This window comes from Sus scrofa, chromosome 17 (assembly GCF_000003025.6).
Source record: "Sus scrofa isolate TJ Tabasco breed Duroc chromosome 17, Sscrofa11.1, whole genome shotgun sequence".
Taxonomy (NCBI): Eukaryota; Metazoa; Chordata; class Mammalia; order Artiodactyla; family Suidae; genus Sus; species Sus scrofa.
The window spans coordinates 18,011,413-18,038,855 of NC_010459.5; the positions used below are offsets into that span (position 1 = coordinate 18,011,413).

General features: G+C 42.2%; 1 protein-coding gene across 13 annotated transcripts in view; it reads left to right on the forward strand.

The window, feature by feature from the left end:
• Positions 1 to 27,443, forward strand: part of PLCB4 (phospholipase C beta 4) — a 486,557-nt gene that overhangs the window by 95,429 nt on the left and 363,685 nt on the right. The window contains exon 1 of one of the 13 annotated variants that reach the window (XM_021077455.1): positions 16,935 to 17,608. The exons of 9 other annotated variants lie outside the window; for them this stretch is intronic. The gene's annotated coding sequence lies outside the window, so the exon portion shown is untranslated. Of the gene's footprint in view, positions 1 to 16,934; positions 17,609 to 18,383; positions 21,254 to 27,443 lie in introns of those variants that run through there. 3 more of the 13 variants (XM_021077456.1, XM_021077460.1, XM_021077452.1) reach the window with 3 other exon arrangements.

Genomic DNA, 27,443 nt, shown 5'->3' on the forward strand with positions numbered 1-27,443 from the left:
CATCCTCCCTTCATCCCGTCCTCCTTTCTTTCCATCATTCCTTCCTTCCATCCTCCCTCTCCACCCTCCTTCCTCTCCTCCCTTCCTCCTTTCTCGTAGCCACAGATGCAGCAGTGCTGGATCCTTAACCCGCCAAGCCACAGAGGAACTTCCTATTCCCCTTTATTTCTAATTAGACTTTGTTTATTTCTAATTAGACTTTGTTGTAAGCAGTATAAGCTTTCACAATTTCAAACTACTTTAAGGTTTTTACTTTGTTTATTCGTTTTTGGTTGGCTAGAGACTCAATCCAGAGGTGGGATCTAAAGCTGAGGGAGAATTTGATTAGCAAGTCACACTTGGGGGGTCTGTGGTCAAAGAGATGAAAGGAAACAGAGTTTTAGGTAAACAGATTTCTTTACTATGGGACTTCTTAGAGCCTGGAAAGCATTCATGTCTGTTGTGAACCTTTAAGATAAATTTTTTTTTTTTTGCTATTTTCTTGGGCCGCTCCCGTGGCATATGGAGGTTCCCAGGCTAGGGGTCGAATCGGAGCTGTAGCCACCGGCCTACGCCAGAGCCACAGCAACGCGGGATCCGAGTCGGGTCTGCAACCTACACCACAGCTCACGGCAACGCCAGATCGTTAACCCACTGAGCAGGGGCAGGGACCGAACCCGCAACCTCATGGTTCCTAGTGGGATTCGTTAACCACTGCGCCACGACGGGAACTCCCTTTAAGATAAATTTAAGGCAGGCATTCTGTGCCAAACGTGTTTCACCACCAGGGAACCTTTTCTCTGGAAATAGTCATTATAGTTTGGCTGAGAGCTGGTTATCTATTGCCACTGTAATGCTGCAGAACCAAGCAATGACAGCATCTCAATGGAATACAATAATACAAACATATTTAGCTTGCAAGTTTGGGGGGTTCGGCTGACCTTGATCCGGGCGTGACTGATTTCAGCTCATATCACCCATGTGTCTCTGTCGGTTGAGCAGGCAGCTCTCCTGATCTTAGCTGGGTTTGCTCTGGTGTCTGAGCGTTCAGCTGGCTGTTGACTGATTTAGGATGGCATGAGCTAGGAAGACTGGGATGACTTGTTTCTGCTCTATGTGTCTCTCATCCTCAGACACGCTAGCCTAGCGTGTTCTCCTGGCCAGGACAGAGCAGTAAGAATGAGAGGAAGCCCAACAGCGCTGGTGCTTTTCAGCATTGGCTTGTATCACGTTTGTTAATATCTCATTGGTCAAGGAAGTCACACGGCGAGTCTCCAAGTAGAAGAACATTGCCAGTTACAGAGCAGAGTGTGTGATGCAGAGAAGGAGAGAACTCAGCTCTTTTTGCAGCCAGACTGCCCTGGATCCTAATGGGAGAACTGCTGGGTGAGATCACAGTCGACTGAGAGTGAGGAATGAGGTCAGACTCTTCTCTACGCCATGGTCACCGACTGGACTTCATCATCTGAGGGGCAGTCTCATGGAAAGCTGTCTGGGCCAGGTCAAGTGAGAGAGGGTTTATCTGGTTCCCCACGGGACTTGTGTTATCTTTCCATGGAACCAATTTGGGGCTGAGAGGATTGTGGCATCAGCTAGTTATAGCTGCATTATATTGGAAATAAAGAAACAGAGGCCCAAAAGGTTGATTGGCCAGCCTAAAACCACACAGCTAGCTAGAAGTCAAGCTGAGCCTGGAACTCAGCTGTTCTCTCAAGCCATTGTGTTGTGGTGGTTTTTTTTTCCCTCTGCATTTTAGGGCCACACTGCAGCTTATGGAAATTCCCAGGCATCAGAGCTGCATCTGAGCCACAGCAACACCAGATTCAAACTATGTCTGCAGCCTGTACCCCCGCTCATGACAACGCCGGATCCTTAACCCACTGAGCGAGGCTAGGGATCAAACCTGTGTCCTCATGGATACTGTTCAGGTTTGTTTCCGATGAGCCACAACAAGAGCTCCTATTGTGTTTTAATAACTTCAAAGAAGCTGTGTTTGGGGAGAGGAGAAGTGGGTGGGAGGGACCAAAATTGTACTTGCAATCTTTGTATATGAACAAGTTGCATTCCTTCTGGAGGGACTGTAATAAAAATAATTTTTAAAATAGATGTTAAATGTCTTTGGACGGGCAAAGTAGATAGCTAACCATTGAGTAGCTGCTGAATACTGTGACTGGAAATTTTTTTTTGGAGGAAAAGTCGGTGGTGCTTGAAGTGGGAAAAGCACTCAACTGGATAAGTCATTTCATTTTCCTGGAGCCTTCATTTCATTTGCCCACTTGTGATCATGAGAAAAGGAAAGCAGTACGTGGAATGCTTCACGAGTTTGGGTGTCATCTTTGTGCAGGGGCCATGCTAACCTTTGGATCAATCCAGTTTTAGCATCTGTGCTACTGAAGCGAGTGCCGACAGGACATCCTTGGTCAGACGTTTTTGTTTTCAGAGTTTTTCCCTCAAGGATTTCTGCTGCATTAGAAAAGTCAGCGGAGGACTTCTGAGAAGAGAGGAAAGAATTTTGTGTCCTGGCTCCCACTTTGTCACAGAGTGGATAGAATTGTGAAGGCAGATTTCCTTCCAAAATAGGAGCTGCATTAAGAGCTAATTTGGCCAACATTAGTGGGAAACTTTGTTTTATATAAGTAAAATCAGGATCATGAAATTCCACCCAGTTAAGCACTGTCAAATGAATTTGATATTTTTATGGTGGAAATACTTACACAATATTACATTGATTTGCCTGATTTACTAAGCAGAAAATCACTGAAGCTTCTTGGCCTCACCCATTTCGACCTCAGTTGTCAAACTGTGAAGTCACAGAACTGGGTGCCTTGTCAGTGAAAGGCATTTTCTATTATTATTTTTGTTTGCTTAGAGGCTGCTGGAGTATGTAAGGCTACTTGCTATTAAACTGTTTGCTGATAGGAGTTCCTGTCATGGTGCAGTGGAAACGAATCTGACTAGGAACCATGAGGTTTCAGATTCCATCCCTGGCCTCACTCAGTGGGTTAAGAATCAGGCATTGCCGTGAGCTGTGGTGTAGGTCGCAGACTAGCTCAGATCCTGAGTTGCTGTGGCTATGGAGCAGGCCGGCAGCTGTAGCTCCGATTCAGCCCCTAGCCTGGGAACCCCCATATGCCATGGGTGCGGGCCAAAAAAGCAAATAAATAAATAAATAGTGTGCTGAGAGATCGACTTTCTAAATTCTTGTGTTTTATCTTCGGAGTATTTCTCCACTTCCTCATTGCCAGCTGATTGGTTGTATTTTAGGTCTACTTGAGTAGACTAGTTCTCAGAGCCATTCTTGACTGTTCCGCTTACTCCATGTTTCAGGAAACTACATTTCCCAGGCTCCCTTGCCCTCTGGCATCCAAGGGTTGACGTAAGGGTGTCTCTCCTGGCCTCTTTCTGCGTCCTTTGGTATCTCCAGGAACAGCTCTGTCTCATCCACAGCTTCTGCCCCAGCACACTTCATCCTTTTCCACAACAGCCTGTCCTATTCTAGTTCTGCTGGTTGGCTCCAGTCTCTGGGCCCTGATAATCACCTCTTCCTTCCATCATCCCTCCTTCCTGGGAAAGCTAGCCACTCTCCACAGCTCCTAGTCTCTGGGCTGCCTCCTGTTCCCTCTGTGGCCCCTCAGCCATTCCACCTCTCTGTAGCCAGACTCTTGGCGTGAAAGATCTGGAGGAGTTTCTGTTTTTTGGTTTCTTCACCTGATTACAGTTTACTGAGCCTTCTCTTGCAATGCTTCCTCTCATTCTGATTTGCTTTTTGCAGTCTAGTCTGAGGACTACAGTCGCTTTTGTTTTTTGTTTTTTGTTTTGTTTTGCTTTTTAGGGCTGCACTTGAGGCATATGGAAATTCCCAGGCTAGGGGTCGAATCAGAGCTGCAGCTGCCAGCCTACCCAACAGCTACAGCAACTTGGGATCCAAGCCATGTCTGTGACCTACACCGCAGTTCACAGCAATGCTGGATCCTTAACCCACTGAGCAAGGCCAGGGATCGAACCCACGTCCCCATGGTTATTAGTTGGGTTTGTAACCTGCTGAGCCACAACGGGAGCTCCGGACCACAGCCAGCTTAACCACTTTGTCTTTTTGGACATAAATATGAAACTTGACAGATGAGTAGAACAGAATAATCTAGAGCCTGGGTTTCTTGCATCAGCATGCCTGGGTTCCAGTCCCAGCCAGACCACTTAACTGGCTATGCGACTGGACAGCTTTCTTAACCTCTCTGAGACTCACTTTTTTCATCTGAAAGATGAAAGTAATTATGGTAACTCTACTGTCTCTTAACATTAACACCTATGGAGGGGAGAGGAGGGCTATGAGATTGGGCAGGGGGAGAGCTATCCTGCAGCCTTAACAGCAGCCTTGGTCAGACCCGCAGGGAGCTCTAAAGCAGGCCAGGCCTTTATTCACTGATTGACCACTGAAAGTAGCTGTCAGGGGATGGTGCTTGACCTTGAGCAGAGCTCAGGGCCACTTTCTGCCATATGCTTTGGCAATGGCAGTAGCAGAGGAAATAGTTCTTCAGTCTGGGGTGAGGTCTGGTCATGGCATCCCAGTATCCATGGAACACCCCTGGGTGTGCTGTTGTGAAAAATAGTTAATCCATGAACAGTGTGTTGCTTGGTGCATAGTACTTAGTGAAGGCTCTACAGTATCATTATTGATGAATTAGATATAGACGTCCGGTTAGTGGACTTGACCGTATCTAGTGAGCTATTTGGAGAGTTTGTTCTGTGACTTCCTGTCCATGGCCCCATCTTAGAGAGTCCAGGAAAAGGTGTGTAAATGGTCTGTAGGTAAATAAGGTTCTGCAGCTTCTATACATAGACTAGTAAGGCCTATGAAAGTTCCCAGGGTCAGGGACCAGATCCAGGATTTAGTTGCAGCCTGTGCCACAGCTTCGGCAACACCAGATCCTCAACCCACTGTACCGGGCAGAGGATTGAACCTGTATCTTAATGCTCCAGGGATGCTGCTGATCCTGTTGCACAACAGCAGGAACTCCAGTGTGGTTTCTTTAAATATGGTGTACCGATCGGTTGTTATAGTTTTATTTTCCGAGGCATTCAGCATCAAATTGGATTTGCATGAATACAGCTGTAGCTTTTTGGACACTTTTACATCCACAGGGCTAAGCATGCATCATCTCATCAGTTCTCAGGATGACTCTGGGTGCTGAGATTCCCATGGTATAATGAGGACCTGAGGTCCAGAAGGTTGAGTGATCTGCCTGAAGTTACCCAGTCAAGAAGGGGCAGCTGATTTTCTCCACTAGGGCTGCAGCCACAGGCTCATGTGTGCTTACACTTTCAACTGCACATTTTTCCAAGTTAAACAGCAGTAGGGGAAACCTTCTCCTCCGAAAATAACTCTAGCAAAGTGTAGGTGTTGTTTTGGTAGAAACATTTCAGCTGCTGCCATAAAAATCCTCTCCCAAATGGCTCTGTGAGAGCAAAGCTGTGCAGACTCTGCTTGTGTTTAGGATGTGAGCCTTATGGTTCAGCCACAACACAAATGATTTGTTTTCCTGGCCTTGTTGGCTAAGTCATTTAATTTCTGGATTTCCCTGAGGAAAAAGCCTAAACAAATACATTTCTTTGTAAATGGATGTTGAAAGAGGAACCACGTGAAAAAGTCACAGGGGGAAGCCAGGTACATTTGTAGTCCCTGAGTGATGCAGTAAGCGGGGCGGAGTAGGCAAATACATGGGGAGAATTCACTTAGTAGTTTCGCTTCCTAACATTTGGCTCTCTGTTCTTCATCAAGAAATGATTGTTACAGGGAATTCCCGTTGTGGCTCAGTGGGTTAAGGACCTGATGTTAAGGGTGTGGTTGGTGTTGTCTCAAGCTCCAGCGTAGGTTGCAGATGAAGCTCGGAACTGGTGTTGCTGTGGCTGTGGCTGTGGCATAGGCCTCAGCTGCTCCTCTAATTCAGTCTATAGTCTGGGAACTTCCATATGCTGTGGGTGCAGCTGAAATTAAAAAAAAAAAAAGTGGTTATTTGGAGTTCCCTCATGGCTCAGTGGTGAGCAAACCCGACTAGCATCCATGAGGATGCGGGTTCAATCCCTGGCCTTTCTCAGTGGGTTAAGGATCCGGCGTTGCTGGGAACTGTGGTGTAGCTTGAAGATGTGGCTCAGATCCTGTGTTGCTGTGGCTCTGATTCGACCCCTAGCCTGGGAACCTCCATATGCCACAGGTGAGGTCCTAAAAAGACAAAAAAAAAAACAAAGAACGGTTATTATAATCATCTGAAGTCCCACAAGCAAGGCAGGTGTTTAGCAAAGTGGGTGTTCATCACTGTTGTTGGAGAACAGCAAATTAGGTCATATTTCTTTATATCTAATAAAAGTAATGCTTCCCTTTCTATGGAAAAAATATATTTTTGAAGTTGGGCGTATGGTACTAGTGAGAGATCTGAGAAGGTGTGATGTCAGGGATTTCTAAAAGTGCGTTCTGAGGATCCCTGTTTCTTTAACATGTAAGGTAGGACGGTTTGGGCCATCTGTAGCAACAACGTTAAGTATCAGTGATATAAAATGTGAAATAACATGGAATTTGTGGGGGAAAAGATGAGTTAGGTAGTCTGTGATTTCACAGTATCATCAAGAGCCCAGGTTCCTAGCTTTCTGTTCACCCTCCTAGCCATGTGGCTTCCATTTTCAAGGTCACTCAGGTGCCAATTTAGTTCTGGCCACCATGTCTACAGTCCAGACATGCAACAGAAAGGAATTACAAGAAAGGAACCCTCTTAGTGGAGGCAGTTCGATCCCTGGCTTTGCTTAGTGGGTTAAATGTCGGGCGTTGCCATGAGCTGTGGTGTAGGTTGCAGACACGGCTTGGATCCCATGTTGCTGTGGCTCTGGTGACCCCTAGCCTGGAACCTCTATATGCCGTGGGTGTGGCCCTAAAAAGAAAAAAGAGAGAGAGAGGGAAATAAAGATCTAATTTTGACGGAATTGAGAGAGATGGGAACGAGGACTTAGAGTTTTAAAATTAACTTTGGACTCTTAGTTCTCAGCCTGCCCTGGCAATTTACAAAGCTATTTCTTGCAGGTACATTTGACATTCGGCAGCAATCAGATTGTATTCTCTGTTCTTTGAGGGATTCCTGGGCTCTGTGCATCTTGAAGGTTACATTTGCAATCAGTATTAATTTCTTTGTCAGCCATTTTCGTCACATTATTATAGGGTTGTTTCTTCTCTTTTTAGTTTTTAAATATATGTATTATATATATATATATATATATATATATGTATTATATATATATATATAATACATATAAAGACTAGTTTCGTTCTAGTGGAGAGGTTAAATTGTGAGATTAGACGGGGTAACGCAAGTTCATTGTTCAGGAAGCAGGATTAGCCCCAGAAAGTGAACTCAGAGCTAGGCTGAACCCTGTGGGTCACTAATCCAGGATCACCCAGCAGAGTTCTCCATTCTTACCTATTCGAGTCCAAAAGGCCCGTTGAACTGCAGTGGGGTAAAGAAGGCACGTGTAGTAGTAGGGAGTGACTTTCCCACTTCATTTTATGATTCATTCGAGGGAGTCACCTAAACTATGTGAATAAAGGGAGAATTCCCCTGGAAGCCAGGGTCAGAGAAAATCATATGAAGAAAAAGATAAGTGACTCATTGGCTTTTATATTCATCTTGGTCCATTCCGGCTGCTGTAACAACGTACCACAGACTGGGTGGCTTCTAAACAACAGACATTTATTTCTCACCATTCTAGGGCCGAAGAGTCTGAGATCATGGGCCCAGCTTGGCCCAGTGAGGGCCATTTCCCAGGTGCCAGCATTTCCTTATATCTTCACATGGTAGAACTTTTATTTTTAAAAAAGAGTAATATGGGAGTTTTCATGGTGCAGCAGTGGAAAGGAACCTGACTAGAATCCATGAGGATGCAGGTTCAATCCCTGACCTTGTTCAATAGGTTAAGTATCCAGTGTTGCCGTGAGCTGTGGTGTAGACGTGACTCGGATCTGGCATTGCTGTGGCTGTGGTGTGGGCCAGCAGCTACAGCTCTGAGTCTACCCCTAGCCTAGGAACCTACATATGCCATGAGTGTGGCCCTAAAAAAAAAAAAAAGCAGTAATCACATTTCTTTTTCTTTCTTTTCTTTCTTTCTTTCTTTCTTTCTTTCTTTCTTTTTTTTTTTTTTTTAAAGGACTGCACCTGTAGCATATGGAGGTTCCTGAGCTACAGGTTGAATTGGAACTACAGCTGCTAGCCTACACCACAGCCACAGCAACGAGGGTTCCAAGTCGCATCTGGGACCTACACCACAGCTCATGGCAATGCTGGATCCTTAACCCACCGAGCGAGGCCAGGGATGGAACCCACAACCTCACGGTTCCTAGTCGGATTCGTCTTCCAATGTGCCACAATAGGAACTCCAATAATCCCATTTCTGAGGGCTTCGTCCTCATGATCTAAGCACTTCCCAAACACCCCACTGCCTGATACCCACATCTTTGGTATTTCATGAATATTGGGAGTGGGGGGACACAAACATTCAGATCGTAGCAACATTCAAGCAGATTTTTAAAAAGTCATTGCATGTAAAGTGGCTATAGTTTAAACAAAAAGTCTCGTATTGGAACAATAGTTAAGAAAACAGCAGTTCTTAGGATGCTGCTTAATCAGGCAGAACATTAAAATGTTGGTTGGAGGAACCATGTGCCCAGTTATAATTACATTTTGGTCGGTGTCATGTGGATAAAGAATGGCAGCCTTGGAATTCCTGCTGTGGCGCAGTGGGTTAATCACCTGACTGTAGCAGCTCAAATTGTTGTGGAGGCACAGGTTCAGCCCCTGTCCTGGTGCAGTGGGTTAAAGGATCTGGCGTTGCCGTAGCTGTGGTGTAGGTCAAAGCTGTGACTGAGATTCAGTCCCTGGCCATGGAACTTACATATGCTGCAGGCACGGCCCTAAAAATACAAAAAACCAAAACAAAACAATGGCAACCTCTTTTTTAACTCTTAGTGATAGGAATATTTGGATCTTTGGAGTTCCCACTGTGATGCAACAGGGTTGGTGACATCTTTGGAGCACTGGGACGCAGGTTTGATCCCCAGCCCAGCACAGTGGGTTAACCTGGCATTGCCACAGATACAGCTTAATTTGCACCTGTGGCTCAGATCCGATCCCTGGCCTGGGAACTCCATATGCTGTGGGGCGGCCATAAAAAAAGAAATATTGAAGTCTTTAAGCAGAGAGGACACAGGAAACTATAATGGAATTCAAGACAGTGCAGTTGACTTTCTGGCTTCCAGAGGAACACATGAGTTTAAAATATTCCTTAATTGGCTGCATTTTTAATTTAAAGGAAAACAGAAGTTTTTCTTTTCACTTATACAAGAACTCATGAAGAAATCCCTCTACCATATCTTGTAATTCCTAAGCCAGAGGATCGAGCTTGACTAGATCATTGTTAACCTAGATACATTTATCAAATGCTAGTAATTTTATTAGTAATGACCAGAAGATGGAATTCTTGCTGTATGCTGTGGACCATTTTAGTGTTTCATCTAAAATAACCTTTTATCCTAACAATAACCATTTGCAGTAGATACTGTCATTATTGCTATTTTACAAATGAAGAAACCAAAGCACAGAGATCTCAAGTAACTTGCCTGAAGTTACACAGAAGGGAGCTGCAGAGCTAATAGTCAAATCCAAGTGGTTTTAATCAGTACCCTACAGCATTTCCCAAGTGTCATTCAGTACCACCTGAATGCTTTTGCCATAATTGTGTTTCATTTCTATTATTATTTCATTGTTTTCATTTTTATTTAACTGCAAATATAAATGTATATAAGAAGGAAACTTTAGGAGTTCCCAGATGGCTCTGTGGGTTAAGGGTCTGGCATTTTCACTGCTATGGCGTGGGTCGCTGCTCTGGTGTGAGTTTGATCCCTGGTTCAGGAACTTCTACATGCTGTGGGCACCATCAAAAAAAAATGTATTTATAAAAAAGGAAGAAGGAGTTCCCCTCATGGCTCAGTGGAAACGAATCTGACCTAGTATCCATGAGGATGCAGATTCAATCCCTGGTCTCACTCAGAGGGTTAAGGATCCAGTGTTGCCATGAGCTGTGGTGTAGGTGTCAGACACGGCTCAGATCCCATGTTGCTGTGGCTGTGGCTGGCAACTATAGCTCCGATTCGACCCCTAGCCTGGGAACTTCCATATGCCAGAGGTGTGGCCCTAAAAAGCAAACCAAAAAAAGAAAAAGGAAATCTTTTATCACTACCTTAAATGGAAAACTATCACTGTGCCACAAATAGTAGAGATAGCCAGTAAAAATCTAAAAATGAAAACCAAATACTGTCAGTCAGCCCTACGTAGATGCCAGTGCCTGCCGAAACCTGACTTAGAGACCTGACCTCATTTTACTCAGAGAGAGAAAGGAGAGAGAAGGGCAAGGTTAGCGTGAGTTTAAAGACAGAGTTGAGGCTCTCTTTGATGTCATCAGAAGGGGGGTGTGTGTGTGTGTATGAGAGAGGGAGAGAAAGAAGGAGATCCAGCTTTCTTGATTCTGTGTTACACTCTGGGACTCATTTGTCTAAAATACGCAGATGTGGTACTATCTTCAGACTTAAGGAAAGGGAAGAAGATGCTGAAATGAATCCAGACCTCTGTTTGTTCTGAAGTCTTGAAGATTGACTCTAAAGTCACTCCCTCCTTCATCTGTTCCCTAGACGCTCCTTTCGGGTCGCTTTGTGCGCTTTTTTTTTTTTTTTTCTTTTTTTCTTTTTAGGGCTGCACCTATGACATATGTAAGATTCCAAGCTAGGGGTCAAATGAGAGCTGCAGCTGCTGGCGTGAACCACAGCCACAAAAACAAGGGGTTGGTAACCCACTGAGCTGCAGTGGGAACTCCCTTTAGGTTGCTTTGTGGAAAGGACTGTGCATAATTTTTACCAAAGTTATTATCTAGAGAAGAAGGTAGAGTTAAGCCTGGAATTTTAAACCAAAATTCTTAAAATATGGCCTTACATTAAGCCTTGCTTCATCCTTGACGTGTACCTAGTGGTGTGAAACGTTAGAGTCTTAGGCCTCATTCAAGGACATATTGGAGATCACTGGGAATGGTGGCCCTTTCTTTGTTACCAGGATGACATTTTCTCTCTCTCTCTCTCTCTCTCTTTTTTGTTTAGCCATGCCCAAGGCATGCGGAAGTTTCCAGGCCAGGAATCCAACCCATGCCACAGCAGTGACAATGCCACTTAACCCTAGGCCACCAGAGAATTCCAGTATTCTCTTATATGTGTGCTCTCTATGATTAATTTAGGATTATTATATTTTCATTATGGTGAGAAAAGCAGAAGGGGTCCTTTCATCTCCTCATTTAACATAAACGGTGAGCGTTATGTATTTTCATGTAATGCGGAGAGATCATCCTTTTAATTTGCAGGCTTCTGTAAAAGCAATTCATAGACATCATTACGGCTCATCATTGTGAACAATACATTAATCTGCATCTGAAGTTTTTACTGATTGTCTGATCACATAATGTCTACATATTCTGATGTTTTTTCATATGCTTTTTACATCATATGAATTCTCAATCAAGATGATTCTAGAAGCAGTGCCCTCTCCATACAGGTAAGCCTTGTGATGGAGAGAGCTCAGCTTCAGGAAAATTTTAGCAGAAGATAGTGAACGAAACTGGCTTCATCTTGCCCAGCAGCGCTGTTTCCATGTGTAAATATTACAAGTGTTAAATGTTAATGTTCGGATAGGCAGTTGATATGAAACAACTTAGGTAGCTGGTGAAATATTACAACTGTTTGCTGTTCGGTGTGCTGGTGAACTTCAGAAAGCTTCTGATAGGTTTTAGATTGAGGGAGAAGAGGTTGGATGGCTTGGGAATGACAGGTGAACATCTGTCCTCACTGAAGCTACTTTGGGACTGTGTGTCTGCAAGGGGCTGCCACTCCATGCCAGCCGAATCAGCACGGTGGGCTGGATGCCACTGTTCAATGGCCAGATAGAGACTGCCTTTATTTACAGGTTCATCTGGGCATGCCGTGATATGCTTCATCAGTAAATTGTGGTCAGGGCCAACCTCTGACAGTCCTGCTGGGGCTTCTTTACATGCAGCCTGTGGTGGTTTTGGAAACCAGAGCTATCTCTGGAAGTGTGTCCTGGTTTCGGGAAATAAGATTAGTGAAGGTCGGGATAGTTAAATTCTCAAGGGCGTGGGCCACGTCTGTTTACTCACCAGGGTACACCTGGCATCTGACATGATCCTGGGTGCACGGCAGGCACTCCGGATTTAAATAACACGTCAAATCAATGAGGGTATAGCGCTAAATTGGGCAACTGATGTTTTTGGCATCATATAATTTTTGCTTGGTGACAGGAAACCATAACAGAACTGGTGTGAGTGTGTGTGTGTGTGTGTGTGTGTGTGTGTGTGTGTGTTTGAGAGAGAGAGAGAGAGAGGGAGAAAGGAGAGGGAGGGAGAGAGAGTGTTTTAGAGCTTCCTTAAGAAAGAATCAATCTCAGTTTTTGGAACTGAAAAAGAATACAGAAAGCCATCTTGGAGCGAGTGGCTGGTTTCCCAAAATAACAGTTTCTCTGATTGAAAAAAGATAGTTATAGGCTCTTTTAGGGACGGCAAAGGAGATGGGGATGACTTTGGTTCCTTTCCTTTTTTGTGTTTGTGCAGGAAGAAAGAGTCTGTCAGGATTTAGAACAGAGAGAAGCCATGTGGAAAACAGATAGTTTTCTTCTAGGCTGTGGGTCTCGGAGATTAGTGGAACATACTAGGAAATAAGGTTCTTTCTCTTGGGAAATTACTGATGCTGGTGGCCTGAAATAGCATGAAGAAGAGTTTCAGGAGTGGCAGGTCTTCAGATAGTTTGCTCGAGAGGAGAAGGGCCCAAGTTAAGTTGAAAGAAAGCACTGAGGTCCTACTGTACAGCACAAGGAACTATATACAGTCTCTTGAGATAGAATATGATGGAAGATAGTATGAGAAAAAGAATATGTTGATGCATGACCGAGTCACTATGCTGTACAGCAGAAATTGGCACAATACTGTAGATCAACTATACTCTAAAAAAAAAAAAAAGAAAAAAAAAAGAGTTCCATTAGCAAGTGACTAAAACAATGAAGCCTGAGAGTTCACACTGTGGCACAGTGGGTTAAGGACTTGGTGTCTCTGTGGCAGCTGTTGGAGGCAGAGGTTCTATGCCTGGCCCGGTGCAGTGGGTTAAGGTTCCAGTTTTGCTGCAGCTCTGGCGTAGGTCACAGCTGAGGCTCTGATTCTGTCCCTGGCCTGGGAACTTCCATATTCTGTGAGTATAACCCCCCCTTCCTGCCCACCCCCCAAAAAAACCCAGTGCAGGAGTTCCCATCGTGGCTCAATGGAAACAAATCTGACTAACATCCATGAAGATGCAGGTTTGATCCCTGGCCTTGCTCAATGGGTTAAGGATCCAGCATTGCTGTGAGCTGTGTTGTAGGTCGAAGATGCGGCTCAGATTCTGCGTTGCTGTGGCTGTGGTGTAGGCCAGCCACTACAGCTCCGATTCGACCCCCAGCCTGGGAACCTCCATATGCCATGGGTGCAGCCCTAAAAAGACAAACAAAACAAAACAAAACGAAAATCCAGTATAGCCTGGGGCAGAAAGGCAGCCCCCATCTCCTTAGCACCTACTATGCCTCAGATCATGGGATATACATATATACGTATATGTGTGTGTGTGTGTGTATGTGTGTATATATATATATATATATATATATATATATATATATAGTTAGTATAGTTAGCTATTTGTTAACAATAGTTATATATAGTAAACTATATAACTATATTACATATTAACTATATAAATATTACCTATTTGTGAGACAGGTATTATTTGAGATGTTATATATTTTTCAGATAGATACTCTTATCCCCATTTTACACATAAGGAGTCCAAAGTTTATAAGGCGATCTGTCACTGTTCCAAAGATACATTAACAGCTAGTATGTGTAATGGGCCTGGGGTTTGAACCCAGGCCTGCCAGATTCCAAAACCCAAGTTCTTTTCCCAGGTTAAGCCATTCCTTGCCTTTCTTATAATTATATTCTATATTTAGCAATTATCTCAAGTGGTTCATAGCTTTTTGCTGATTTTAAAAGAAAAGTTCTATTTTTACAGGGAAGGTGATGTTGGACTGTGGATTCAGTGTTTGAATTTTTAGCCAACTATGCCTGTGTGTGTGTGTGTGTGTGTGTGTGTGTGTGTGTGTGTGTGTGTATTTACAGGGTGGGGGGATATCCAGATGGTCCAAATCCTTGATATTCAAAGCACGCCCACTGGACCAGCAGCATCAGTATCACCTGAGAGTTTGTTAAAATACAGTCTCAGGCCCTACAGCCAACCTCCCAAATCACAACCTGCATTTTTGAGCAAAATCCACACGTGATTTGTGTGCATGTGAAAACTTGAGATGCTCTGGTCGAAACTACTGTGATTCCAAAACAGCTGAGTGGTTGGCATGTATTTCTAGATCATGGCAGTTATTATCCCAGTGAACTGAGTCTTTACTGTATACCAGATGATATGTTAAATGTTTGTTTATAATTTTTTACCCACAGCCTTCGAAAGTTCCCAGGCCAGGGATCAAACCCACAACCTGCACCATAGCTGTAACCAGAGCCGCAGCAGTGGCAATACTGGATCCTTAACCCACTGAGCAATGAGGAAACTCCCTTAAGTGTTTTGTGAAGGTTTTCTTATTGAAAACATTTCAAGAACCCTGTGTGGTGGCGATTTTTGTTCTTTTTTTAGAGATGAGAAATCTGAACTGTAGAGAGGTTAGGTAACTTGTCCAAAATGAAATAACTCTGGTGCCAACCCAGGAGTTTCTGATCCCAGCCTGATGCTTTTCACGACCATCTGATGCTGTCCAGTTTAACTTATAACCAGGAGCTGCTGATCGCCAGTTACTCATATCTATGTAAATTACATAATAATTTAGGATTATGATTATGGTGAGAAAAGCAGAAGGTGGTGGTAGGAAAGTTTGACTTAGAGCAGAGTATTGCCAGCTCACAAGTTGTGTTCTGTGAAATGAATTTTGTTTTATCGACTCTTAAGAGGTGAGACAAAAATGAGGTTATCGCTCCTGAATAATATCTGACATTGCTTATCTCATGCTTGTACATATTTTTTTTCTTGGAGTAGAATAAATATGGAGGCAAAAGGACTTAGGAGGCTTTTTTTTTTTTTTTTTTTTTTTTTTTTGCTTTTTAGGGCTTGCGCCTAAGGCATTTGGAAGTTCCCAGGCTAGGGGTCGAATTGGAGCTACAATTGCTAGCCTGCACCACAGCCACAGCAAGGCGGGATCCAAGCCTCATCTGCTACATATACCACAGCTCCATGGTGACGCTGGATCCTTGACCCCACTGAGTGAGGCCAGGGATCAAACCTGCATTCTCATGGATCCTAGTCAGGTTCATTAGCCACTGAGACACGGAAGGGAACTCCTAGGAAGCATTTTCATTGTTCTGCAGATTGTAACTTTAAAGGTAATTATGTTTTCACTATGTACTGATAATTATTACTAAAATACGATTCAATAATCCTGATTGTATTGATGGACTTCCTTAATACTGATAATCAGTGATACAGTTGAAGATGTTAAACACAGCTAGCATGATGAGTAAGGGGAACACTGGGGGGATATGTTAAATATGTTAAGTTTCAGGGATAGTTTTTGTTGTTTATTTCTTCACAGAGTGTGTTCCTTTTTTTGTTTGTTTCTGTCAAATCTTTTTGTTTCTGATTCCCTAGTTGGATGATCCATTGTGGACTGAATTGGCCATGTTTATTAGAATGTCATTACCATGCTTTAAAATGAGGTTCTCTGCTAATTTGTCCTTTGCTCCCCGGAACAATGAGTTGACTGTGGGGGGTACACTGGGTTGTGGGCTTTAAACTTGATCTTTAACAAGGTTGGAAGGCCCTAGGGCACTGGGGAAAAAAGGACGCAAAAATGTGATGTTGGTGTGTTTTGGGGATTTGGGGGAAAGGAGGAACAGAAGGAGGCAGAACCCCAAAGTTTCCTTGTTTATCGTGTTACAGTAAATGAATGTGCTAATACTTTCTTATATTTCTAGAAAATGAGAATCAATAAGTAGATTTAATATGCTATTTAGAGCTGCTAGGGAGAAAGATGCTATAAAAATATATTAAAAGGGTGTTGGAAAGATGGCATTTACTTTGAAAACACGACCTTTATCCATGTTCACTGGCCCTGTAATATTCCAGTATTGTAGCACTGGTGAATCTTGTTGAGATTACTTATCTGGCAATCTCAAATACATAAAGCAGTCTGTGCCAACTAACTTGGGGGGTTTTGTTTGCTTGCTTGTTATGTTTTATTTTGCTGTAGCATGCAATGGCCTGATGTGGGATCTCAGTTCCCAGACCGGGGATTGAACCCCAGCCGCAGCAGTGAAAGCCGAGAATCCTAACCGGTAGACCACTAGGGAACTCCCTGTGCCAGCTAATTTTTTTTTTAAGCCTATTGTATATAGCACAGGGAACTATATCCAATCTCTTGTGGTAGAACATGATGGAAGATAATACGAGAAAAAGAAAGATGTATATGAATGACTGGGTCACGTAGCTGTATAGCAGAAATTGATGCATTATAAATCAACTGTACTTGATTTTTTTTAAAAGCCAGAATATAAGTCTTTTCTCATTCTTGGGTAAACATTTTTATGTCCTTACTTTACAGTTCTCAAAGGTGGTTTTTTATTTTATTTTATTTATTTATTTATTTATTTTCTCTTTTTAAGGCCACATACGTGGCATATGGAGGTTCCCAGGCCAGGGGTCCAATCAGAGATGTAGCCACAGGCCTACACCACAGCCACAGCAGTGCTAGATCTGAGCTGCACCTTAACCCACTGGGCGAGGCCAGGGATCAAACCTGCATCCTCATGGATGCTAGTCGGGGTTCATTAACCACTGAGCCATGGCAAGAACTCCACAAAGGCAGTTTTTTAAATTCGCAGACCCTTCTGGTGATGTGCTAGTAAAAGTTTAACAACTGGCATTGAAAAGGGGGAGGGGGAAGAAGCTCGATGTGTCTTGTGTGCTGATTTCTGTGGTGTAAATCCTTCCACCTTGCCTGGATGTGGGAAGAGAAGCTCGGAGTTGTCTCCTGTAGGTGGTGTAAGGCGGCTCAGCACACCAGTGGTTTTAACACCAGGAGGTTTGAAAGGAAAGAAGCAGTTAGAGGGAGGCAGTGGAGAGACAGAAAGACCAAAGCATATAGAAAATAATAAAAGAACCTTAGAGCAAGTTGGGAGGCAGGGGGGTTTCCATCAAAGGACTTGAGTGAAAGGGTCTATTCTCTTCCCTGAAACTATGGAGATGAAAAAAAATTCCTAAAAAGTGGGGGGGGAATCTTCGGTAAAAGTAGGAAATGGCTCTAGCCCAAAAGACTGAAGCATATCTGCTAAATTTGGTACTATTTGGAGGAAATCCAAGGAAAATCAAAATATGTGTCTCTTAGAGCCCCGGGAGGTGGAGGCTGTGGCAAGTCGAAGGCAGAAAGCCTGTACTTGGAGGAGGGAGGTTGGAGGCACACAGGTGGGTCTCTGGCGGCAGCCCTTGTTCCAGGTTTGATGTTTTCTTTGTTTCTTGATTATGCAATATATTCTATGTTTCTTTTTTTTTTCCCCTTCTGTAATTCAGGTTCGTATTGTGTTTTTCACTTGTTTGTGGAAGTAAAGTATTACAAATATGAATAATAATATAACCAAAGTCTACGTTTCTTGATTTATTAACTTCAGACAGTGCCTGCTGGCTCCTACATCTGAACAGTTAAATAAATAGCACATTCATATTCCTCCTATCTTCTCCTCTAGTCTCTTGATTATATTACTTATTATTTTGATGTTATCAAGATTTCTGACATTTTCTTTTTTTCATGGTTACTGTACCTTTATTTTTTTCAGCTTTATTGAGATGTAATTGACATAACATTGTATAAATTTCAGGTGTATGGGTATGAAGTGATGATTTGATATACATGTGGATTGGACGTGATTACTACAGTAAGGTTTGTGAATCCAGTGCCTCCGAGTGTTACCTTTTTTTTTTTTAAATTGAAGTATAGTTGATTTACGGTGTTGTATTAGTTTCAGGTATACAACAAAGTGATTCTGATATGTGTGTGTGTGTGTGTTTTTTCAGATTCTTTTCCATGATAGGTTACTGCAAGGTATTGAATATTGTTCCCTGGCTATATCGTAGGTCTTTGTTGGTTATCTATTTTATGTATAGTAGGGTTTATCTGTTAATCTCGTTCCCCACCCCCCACAGCTTTACCGTGTGTGCACACGCGCGCGCGCGCGCGTGTGTGTGTGTGTGTGTGTGTGTGTTGAGAAGATTTATAGCATTTTCATTGTATTCTGCATGCCATAATTGTTTGGCTTCCATCTCATAGTTAAATAATTATGTTGCAAAAACCCAAACAAAAGAAAAATGTCAAACCAGGAAGCCTCACAAAATGAAAAAATAGAATTAAGGAGAACAACATGGTTATTAGAAATTATAATATAAAGGGGATAAACTCCTTCATTAGAAGGAAACTATAATTTGAATATGAGTCATTTAAAATAAAGTGATTGCAGGCAAATGTAAACGAGCAAATGTAAACTGAAACTCAGTAGTGGTTGTAATTAATATGAAAGATAGAGGGAGTTTTTACTCTTAATTCTATGCCCTCTGTGGTCTGAACTTTTTAAATAAACTTGTGTCGCTTTCACAATTTTAAGACATCCCAGCCTATATCCATTTGTTATAACAAGACACAGATGGGAACTGTGTATAGGAAATAGTGGCTCTGTTTAGCTCCCTATTTTTGTCACATGGCAAGCCCTTGGTAAGTAGTGGCTGAAAGAATGTCTCCTCAAGATACTGTAGTATCAATAAGCAGCTTGAGTTTGCTCAGGGGGGTTGGAGTTTATATTTTTCTGTAATGTAGCCTTATGATGTGATTGTTACTTTAGAAGGGATTTTATTGCTGTTTTACAGATGTAGAAATACCATCCCACATTTCTTCTGTCATTGATAAGTAAAATGTTTTGCTTTAACCTATTATAGTGGGCGCTCCAATAGAGTGTTGTATTTATTTGGCTTTATTTAGTAGAATCTGTAGTTAGGAACTAAAGGTATGGTTTTAAAATTATGTTAAAAGATCTTCTTCTTAGAAGGATTAGGGGAATATAATTCATTTTAGACAAAGGTCCGTCTTTAAAAGGACATGATTTGGAAAAATAATTTGCGTGCAGTGGTTTGTTCTGGAGGAGTCTCGGCAGATGAATAAGGGCTCAGGGTGACTTAATTATCTTGGTGGAGCAGCTGTGAACTGCCAGTCTATCCTGAAAACCTGCTTTTCACCTAAATGAGAACGGCAGGATGTACAGGGATTTCTGGGGATGGGCAGAGCACGCAGGGCTCCGGGATTGAGAGGAGAGGAGGTGTTGGAGGGGACAGTCGGTTCTACAGGTGGCTTGCTGGAGGCACATGACTCAGTTTCTTCCTCTTGAGTCTGAGTCAAGTGGTTGCAGTGTGCACACAGGGATGCAGTTGGCATTGCGTTTGGGTGGTCGTTACTCCTGGCTTACCGTCTGTGTCTTGGCTGCAGTGTCCGCCCTGTAGGATACATGGGCTGAATGTTCATCTCTGAGGTCTGACATTCATCTCTGAGGGTAAATGGGTGACCTGGTATGCCCACCCTGAGCAGCTGCAGAGGTTCCAACAAAATGTCCAGCTGCTTGAGGCTGGACACCGTGCTGTCCCCCATTTTCTAGTGTGATGGGAGGATTATAAGAGATGTCCATTAAATGCACATATAATCTGCTTCCGTTCCTCATGCTTTCGTGTGGAAAACATGTTGACCATTTAATAATATGGAGTAATCTAGAAATTGATCACACTGGAATTTCATAGACATTCGTACAAGTTGGGATAAGGTGGAAAAGTGCTTTGAAACCTCATCTCGAGGGCATGTGTGTTGCTTAAAAATTGGCCGGTGGAATCTGTTATTAGCACTTCCCAAATCTGTCTCACAAAATACAAGATGCCCCTCAAAGAAAGGGTCTGGGATTAAATAAATGGGAAGAAATGCATAAAATATTTTTTAAATATATGGATGATGCATAGGAGTATATTAGAAACAGAGAAATTCTGCCGTTTAGGATGCTGTTGACATTGGTATAAGTTGACAACCCTAAAACTTCACCTGGTACCTTGTTTTGTAAAACATTTTATATTCTCTGGCACATTTTGGGAAAAGGTGATTTTTTTTTTTTTTTTTAATTCTCACACTAGCACTTGTGGATGGATAAATTAGAGGACTTTGTAGAACTTTGTGTGTTAGTATCTTAATTTGAGGTAGAATTAAAATCCTCTTGAGATATATTTCTAGGACCAAAGTCTCCTCCTTCTACTGTCTGTGCAAAGGGTATAATCTCTAGATCTCATTTTCGATACTCATTCTTATTTATTTTTTTTTTATGTCAGCATTACTTGTAACTTAAAAGTTTAAAACGTTTCCTTTCCTTTCTTGAAGCCTGAAGGTCTTACAAAGGAGGAAAACAGGCAAAAGGTAGCAGCCAGATGGGGAAGTTGAAAGATTTTCAGCAGCTTACAAGTGATTACATTTCCTGAATGTGAACAATGAAGGGTGGCTGGGCTGTCCTTTAGGTTTGTAGCTGGAATTTGTGTAGCCTTCATGATGGAAAAACCGAAGATTTGTTTGCAGGATGAGTTCAGGTGTAGGCTTCACTTTTTCTCTCTTCCTGCTGAGCAACCCCAGCCTCTGATCAAGGGGCACTTTTTGTTGTGTGCGGAGGGGTGCCTCTGACTCATTTTGGGGCAGTTACTGGACCCGATGCCTGTTAAAAGCATTTGCTGTATTTGTCATTCTGCTTGGAATAGTGAAAAGAGTCTTTCTCAGCCACTGTGTCTGGATATTTTGTTGTGGCTCTGGGCACTGATTGCCCAGCCTCTCACTTTGTGGCCGAGGGGTGGGACTCCACACAGAGGACGGGTCTCGCTTACATTTGCTGCCGCGTGGGCTTGTTCCTCCCAGTCTCTGGCCCCCTCCTTGCCTTCTGAAAAGGGTGAGCTTATCCCAGCCCTGTCATTGCCCCTGCAGTGCTGAGCCTGTACCAGGCATGCTCTCAAGAGCCTGTTTCTGACTGGGGGAAGTATAAAGCCTACCAGGTAAGAGTGCATACTGAAAAATGGCTGAGTGGAAGTGAAAATTGACCAAGGGGAGTAGTTCGGATAAGTTCAGTTTTTTTTATAGCTTGCAGGAGGGCTGTCACACTTTTATTTTTATAATCCCTGAAGGTAAGCAGATATAGGGTTTATGCAGTGGCAGAAAAGAAAATACATCTGTTCTTAAATTCCTTAAATTGCTCAGACTTTTTATAAAGATTGTTTGATTTATTCATTACTTCTTTTTTTCTTCATATTTTCTAATAAGGGAGAGACGTAAGACAAAAGGAAGACAACAGAGTGTATTAGACACAGTTTTGTGGTAATTCTGGCACTAATTAGATGCAGATTTATTTTAAAGCTTTTTATAAAATTTCCCTGAACCTGACTGGAACTCAAATAATTTTTTTTCAGTAAGGCATTTATTGATAGTATTGGATTGATTGTTTGGATTTTTCTGTTATCATTTTGCATATTTGCGTAACACTTTGTATGTTCAGTTTTTTTAAATTTAAGTATAGTTGATTTACAGTGTTGTGCCTATTTCTGCTGTACAGCAAAGTAACCCACTCATACATATATATGCTTTCTTTTTCTTGTATTATCTTCCATTATGTTTAGCATTTACATATTTAAAAAATTAACCTATATTGGAGTATATGAGAAATCTCTGTACCTTCTGCCCAATATTGCTTTAAATGTAAAACTGTTCAAAAATCTCAGTCCAGCAAAAAAGAAAATTAACTAGTCTCTTGAAAATATTTTCTGCTAATACCTAAATCTGATGCAATACAGCACAGAGAGTGTTAAACCTTTTCCCATCGTGCATGAATTATTACCGAAACTGATTCACTCTTATTTTTCAAAATGACTAATAAAAGTAGGGGACATATTTCAACTTATTGTATTTTGATTGCCACTTTTTAAAAAACTATAGCAAGAGAGGCAGAATGATTGTTTTAAAAACTCTCTTCCTGAATAAGACGTGAGACGGAAAATAGGCTTTGTACTTACTTTGGAAATGCACTTATTTATTGCTTTGGAAAGTTGGTTGGACAATAGGTAAAATTCCTTCCTAAAATAAGAGTGGAACTCAGTAACTGAGAAAGTTGGGGTTCTTGTATTTGGCAATCATATTTATAAAACCCCCCTTTTTCATGTAGTTGCACATATTTACAAAGAAATGAGGCTAAAGTAGGAAATTCACAGTGAGTACAGAGTAATTGGCTTCAGATGGCTTTAGAAAAATCTTTCGTATTTGTGTACTTTGTTTTGTCAGTGAGGAATATCTTCGTATCTTCCAAGCCATGTTATTATGAAAGAAAATGTTAAACCTTTAGTTTTGTGTGACCCGCAACTAGCCACAGATATTTGAGCCTAAATCCGTTTCTATTACAGTGACTGAAATAAACAGAATACAGTCATTAAAATGCAGTGATTCTAGACAGATGTATATGTGATACATGAATAAAATACAACATGCCTTGGTGGTTTAGAAGGGGAATGAAGAACTTTCCCAGCTGTCTTAAGCTGAAATGGGGACGGTAGCCTGGGAATTCCTCTGATAGTTACCTGTAGGATAAAACATTTTATACCCTTGTTACATTAAAGAGCAATTACATGCAAAGTGATGGAAGAAATATGGACTATTTCTAGACCCATCGGAGAGTGTGAAACTTTTCCAAAGTGTTTGCAGCACGTACCAATGTGTTGGATGTGATAGACTCTCGGGGCATCCGGGGTCCAGGCAGCCTTTTTCTGCAGGTGGGGGCCAGGTCACAGCTTTTCAGAGAGAAAGCAGTCCTCAGGGGATGGTGTTCATGGGAGACCAGGCATTGAGGCTTTGTGTGGCTCACCTGTGTCCCTATACTTTGCTTCTCAGTCTGAAGTTAAAGCTGCCTTTGGGAAGACTTAGGTCCCTGAAGCTTGAGCTATAGACTCGATGTAAGATCAGGCCACTACTTCTCACACTTGACTGTGTGTATGAAGCATCTGTGATTTGCTTAAACAGCAGATTCTGAGACAGCAGGTGTGGGGCGAAGCCTGACATTCTGCATTTCTAACAAGCTTCCGGGGGGCTGCCGACGCTGCAGGTTCTGGGAGCATACTTGGGCGATATCAAACTCGATAACACAATATCAAACAGAATATTAAATGTGATTTGGCATGATATTAAAAACCTCCCAGATAATTATTTTTAACTTAACGAACATTGTCTAATCAATGCTAAGCAATGGGCTGGTGCGGCAAATGACGGAGAATGTGATCAAGGTGAAGTGACCAGTGTAGGCACTGGCTCTTCACAGATGATGTGGCTGATGACGTGTCACCTCCTGTTTTCTCTGGAAGCAACGTGCAGTATCATAGCCTCCGATGAGCCACCATGGCTTTTCTTTTCTGGGACTCATTACCTTTGACAGCCCTGCCCCTGGCCTCTGGGGACAGGTCTCTCTTGCGTCACCACCAAGGTCTCATCCACTCCCTCTCTCTGCCCATCAGGAGCGTCCTGCGTGTGTTGGGATTGATTTGCATCTTGCTCCTATATCTTCTAAGAGCATCTTCTGCCCAGCCTGGCTTGCAGGTGCCCCACTACAGCTCAGGGAGAATTGAAGTATAGAATTGTCATCTGTGGGGAAACTGCTTCTTTTCCTTTCACAAATCCGATATCATCAGACGGTCTCCAGCGTTGATTTTTTTTTTTTTTATAAACCTTCCATGTCTCAACTTGTTAGGTTTATGCTTTGAGTTTTCTACATAAATATTTGGTCAGGGTCCTAGATACGCTATGAACTCTTATTGTTATTATTTTTTAATGGCAACACCCATAGCATATGGAAGTTCCATCTGAGCCCCAGCAGCCACTGCAACGCCAGATCCTTTAACCCACTGTATGGGGCTGGGAATCAAACCTGTGCCTCCACAGCAACCTGAGGTGCTATGGTCAGATTCTTAACCCGCTGCACCACAGCAGGAACTCTGGCACTATGGACTCTTAAAGGGAAGGGAGTGGGCATTGGAGCACTAGTGTGGTACCCCAAATGCTTCAGGAATTTTTATTCCCATTGTATTTTCCTCTTCAAACCTTTTTAATGAAAATTTCACATGTACAGTAACTTGAAAGAGTTTTCAGTGAACAGCTGTATATTCACCACCTAGATTCCACTGTTAACATTTTGCTTCATCACATCTGTCAACCTTCCTATCCCTTTGTCCATCTCTTCCCATTTTTTTTTTTTTTTTTTTTTTTTTGTCCTTTAGGGCCGTACCCGCAGCATGTGGACGTTCCCAGGCTAGGGGTAAAGTTAGAGATACAGCTGCCAGCCTACACTACAGCTAAGAGCAACGATGGATTCTTAACCCATGGAGCACCATCTTATTTTTGATGCCTTTTAAAATAAGCCTCAGTTGGCATATTTCACTATTCTTATGATTAACTAGAGTTCAGTATTTTTTGAGTGTTTCATGTGAAATGCACACATCCTTAATTGTACATAAGTTGAGCTTTGACACGTTGAGTGTACCTGTATAAATCCCCGGCAAAATATAGAACATTACCAGCACCTGAGAAAGTTCCCTTATGCCCCTTCTCGGCTCCTTTTGTTCTTTTGTGAATTTTCCTAAATGAGGACTTAATTCATCCCAAATAGGTGATTTGTGATTAGTTTATTTCTTGAAACTAAATTTTGATCAACTTTATTTCATGCAGGTTACTTTCATATTTAGCAGTACACATTGTACATTGTACTTTCTTTTTCTTTTCTTTTTTTTTCTTTTTTTTCTTTTTAGTGCCGTACTCTAGTATATGGAGGTTCCCAAGCTAGGGGTTGAATCGGAGCTGTAGCCGCTAGCGGACACCACTGACACAGCAACTCGGGATCTGAGCTGCCTCTTTGACCTACGCCACAGCTCATGGCAACACCGGATCCTTAACCCACTGAGTGAGGCCACGGATCAAACCTGTGTCCTCATGGATTCTAGTCAGATTCATTTCCGCTGAGCCATGATGGGAACTCCTGTACGACACTTTCTAACATGTTAATATTTCATCTAGACTAACTCATCATGTTCCTTAGTTCTGACACATCAAAGATTTAATAACAGTAACTTAGAATATCTGGTTTTCCTCTCGGCAGAGATTACTTGCCAAAAACTCGGTTGATTCTTATACATCAGTAGACACAGATACTTGGCAGTAACCATGTTCTAAGAGGTTCTTGGTGCGATTGCACCTGTTTTCTCTGGATACAAAGGAACAAAACAAAACAAAACAAAACACCTTTTTCAGGCCAGCTGTTCCTTGTGAAGATTTTATTTGAGGATGTATTCACCTCATCATTGAGCTTGAAATATATGTTGGTTGACACTGCTTCTTTGGGAACAGAAAGCTCTGTTCCTGTGATAATCTTAATTCCAGAAATATTCCATGTTTACATACAGGAGTTTGTGTCAACTTTACCCTCAAGTAATTTGGATCTTCTCTCATAAAGATACAAGGAGCTGTGTAAAACCTCCATTACCCGGACTGCACCTAGCCTGAAACTCCAGGCTCTCCGAATGACTTATAACCAGAAAAATAAAAATATCCAGCCATGTCTTTGGTCACAAGCAGTTTTTAAATATCCAGCAAGAAAGCATAGGCCAGAGAGTATGATAAAAATGAACAAGTTTATAAAGTTGTTCAGGGTTTTTTTTTTTTTTTTTTTTTTTTTTGTCTTTTTGCCTTTTGAGGGCCGCTCCCCCAGCATTTGAAGGTTCCCAGGCTAGGGGTCTAATCAGAGCTGTAGCCACCAGCCTACACCAGAGCCATAGCAATATGGGATCTGAGCCACGTCTGCGACCTACACCACAGCTCCCGGCAACGCCGGATCTTTAACCCACTGAGCAAGGCCAGGGATCGAACCTGCAACCTCATCGTTCCTAGTCGGATTCATTAACCACTGAGCCACAACGGGAACTCCACAGGGGCTATTAAGTACTCACGTTGAGTTCTTTGAAAGTGCCAGAAAACTTCCATTTTTTATTTGGTTATTTTCACTAGTCATTTTCACACCATTTAATGAAACATGAAACTCATCTTCTGAGAACCCACCCACCTCCTTCAACTGTTCCTTACGTAGAGCTGGATTTTGCTTTTCTAGTAAATACTGAATTATAAGCAGTGGTTTATTTATTTCAGTAAGAAAAATCCATAGAGAACAACTCAGAGTTACAGATATTATATGTGAGGTACTTAGAAGTTTCTCTGACAGTTTTTCTCCAGAAAATTTACATAGAGAATTTATTGTGATTTTTAAGGGTACATCATTTAATAGAAACTTTAAGAGAAAGTTCTCTCTTAAAAAGGAATCCAAGAAAATAGCCCAGCAGTTTTTAAAAGCATACTGTATGATCCTTAGAATCAATTGATCAAATACTTCAACAGTTATCTATTCAAAATTTTAAACCAGAAACTGGAGTTCCCGTCGTGGCGCAGTGGTTAACGAATCCGACTAGGAACCATGAGGTTGCGGGTTCGGTCCCTGCCCTTGCTCAGTGGGTTAACGATCCGGCGTTGCCGTGAGCTGTGGTGTAGGTTGCAGATGCGGCTCAGATCCCGAGTTGCTGTGGCTCTGGCATAGGCTAGTGGCTACAGCTCCGATTCAACCCCTAGCCTGGGAACCTCCATATGCCGCGGGAGCGGCCCAAAGAAATAGCAAAAAGACAAAAAAAAAAACAAAACAGAAACTGGCTCTGTCTCATTAGGGCTAATATATAGTTAACTGCCTATAGGCCAAAAACCAAACCAAACCAAAACAACAGCAAAAAGAACCCCAAAGCCCTGCATGCATATTTACTCCATTCTCGTTTTCCAAGCTATTTAAAGTTGCTTTTCTCTGAGATGAAAGAACAGAGTCATATTTACAAATAAATACTTGCTGAAGTCAATTCTGATAAAATAATTTGGAGAACTGTTGTAAGAAAAACATAAATTCAAGTTATAAATCAAAGCAGCTTTCCACGCAATTACAACAGTATGAGACTTCTACTTATTTAAATATTTTATCTTATGACATTGGGGGCATCAGAGGCGTATATCTGCATTTCTTGGTATAATCATGTAACCTAAAGTAGAGAATTGTGGGAAATGGTCACTTTTTCCCCCTCTTACAATGTCAAGCCCCAGTGGAATAGAAAAAAATGTCAGTTATCTTCC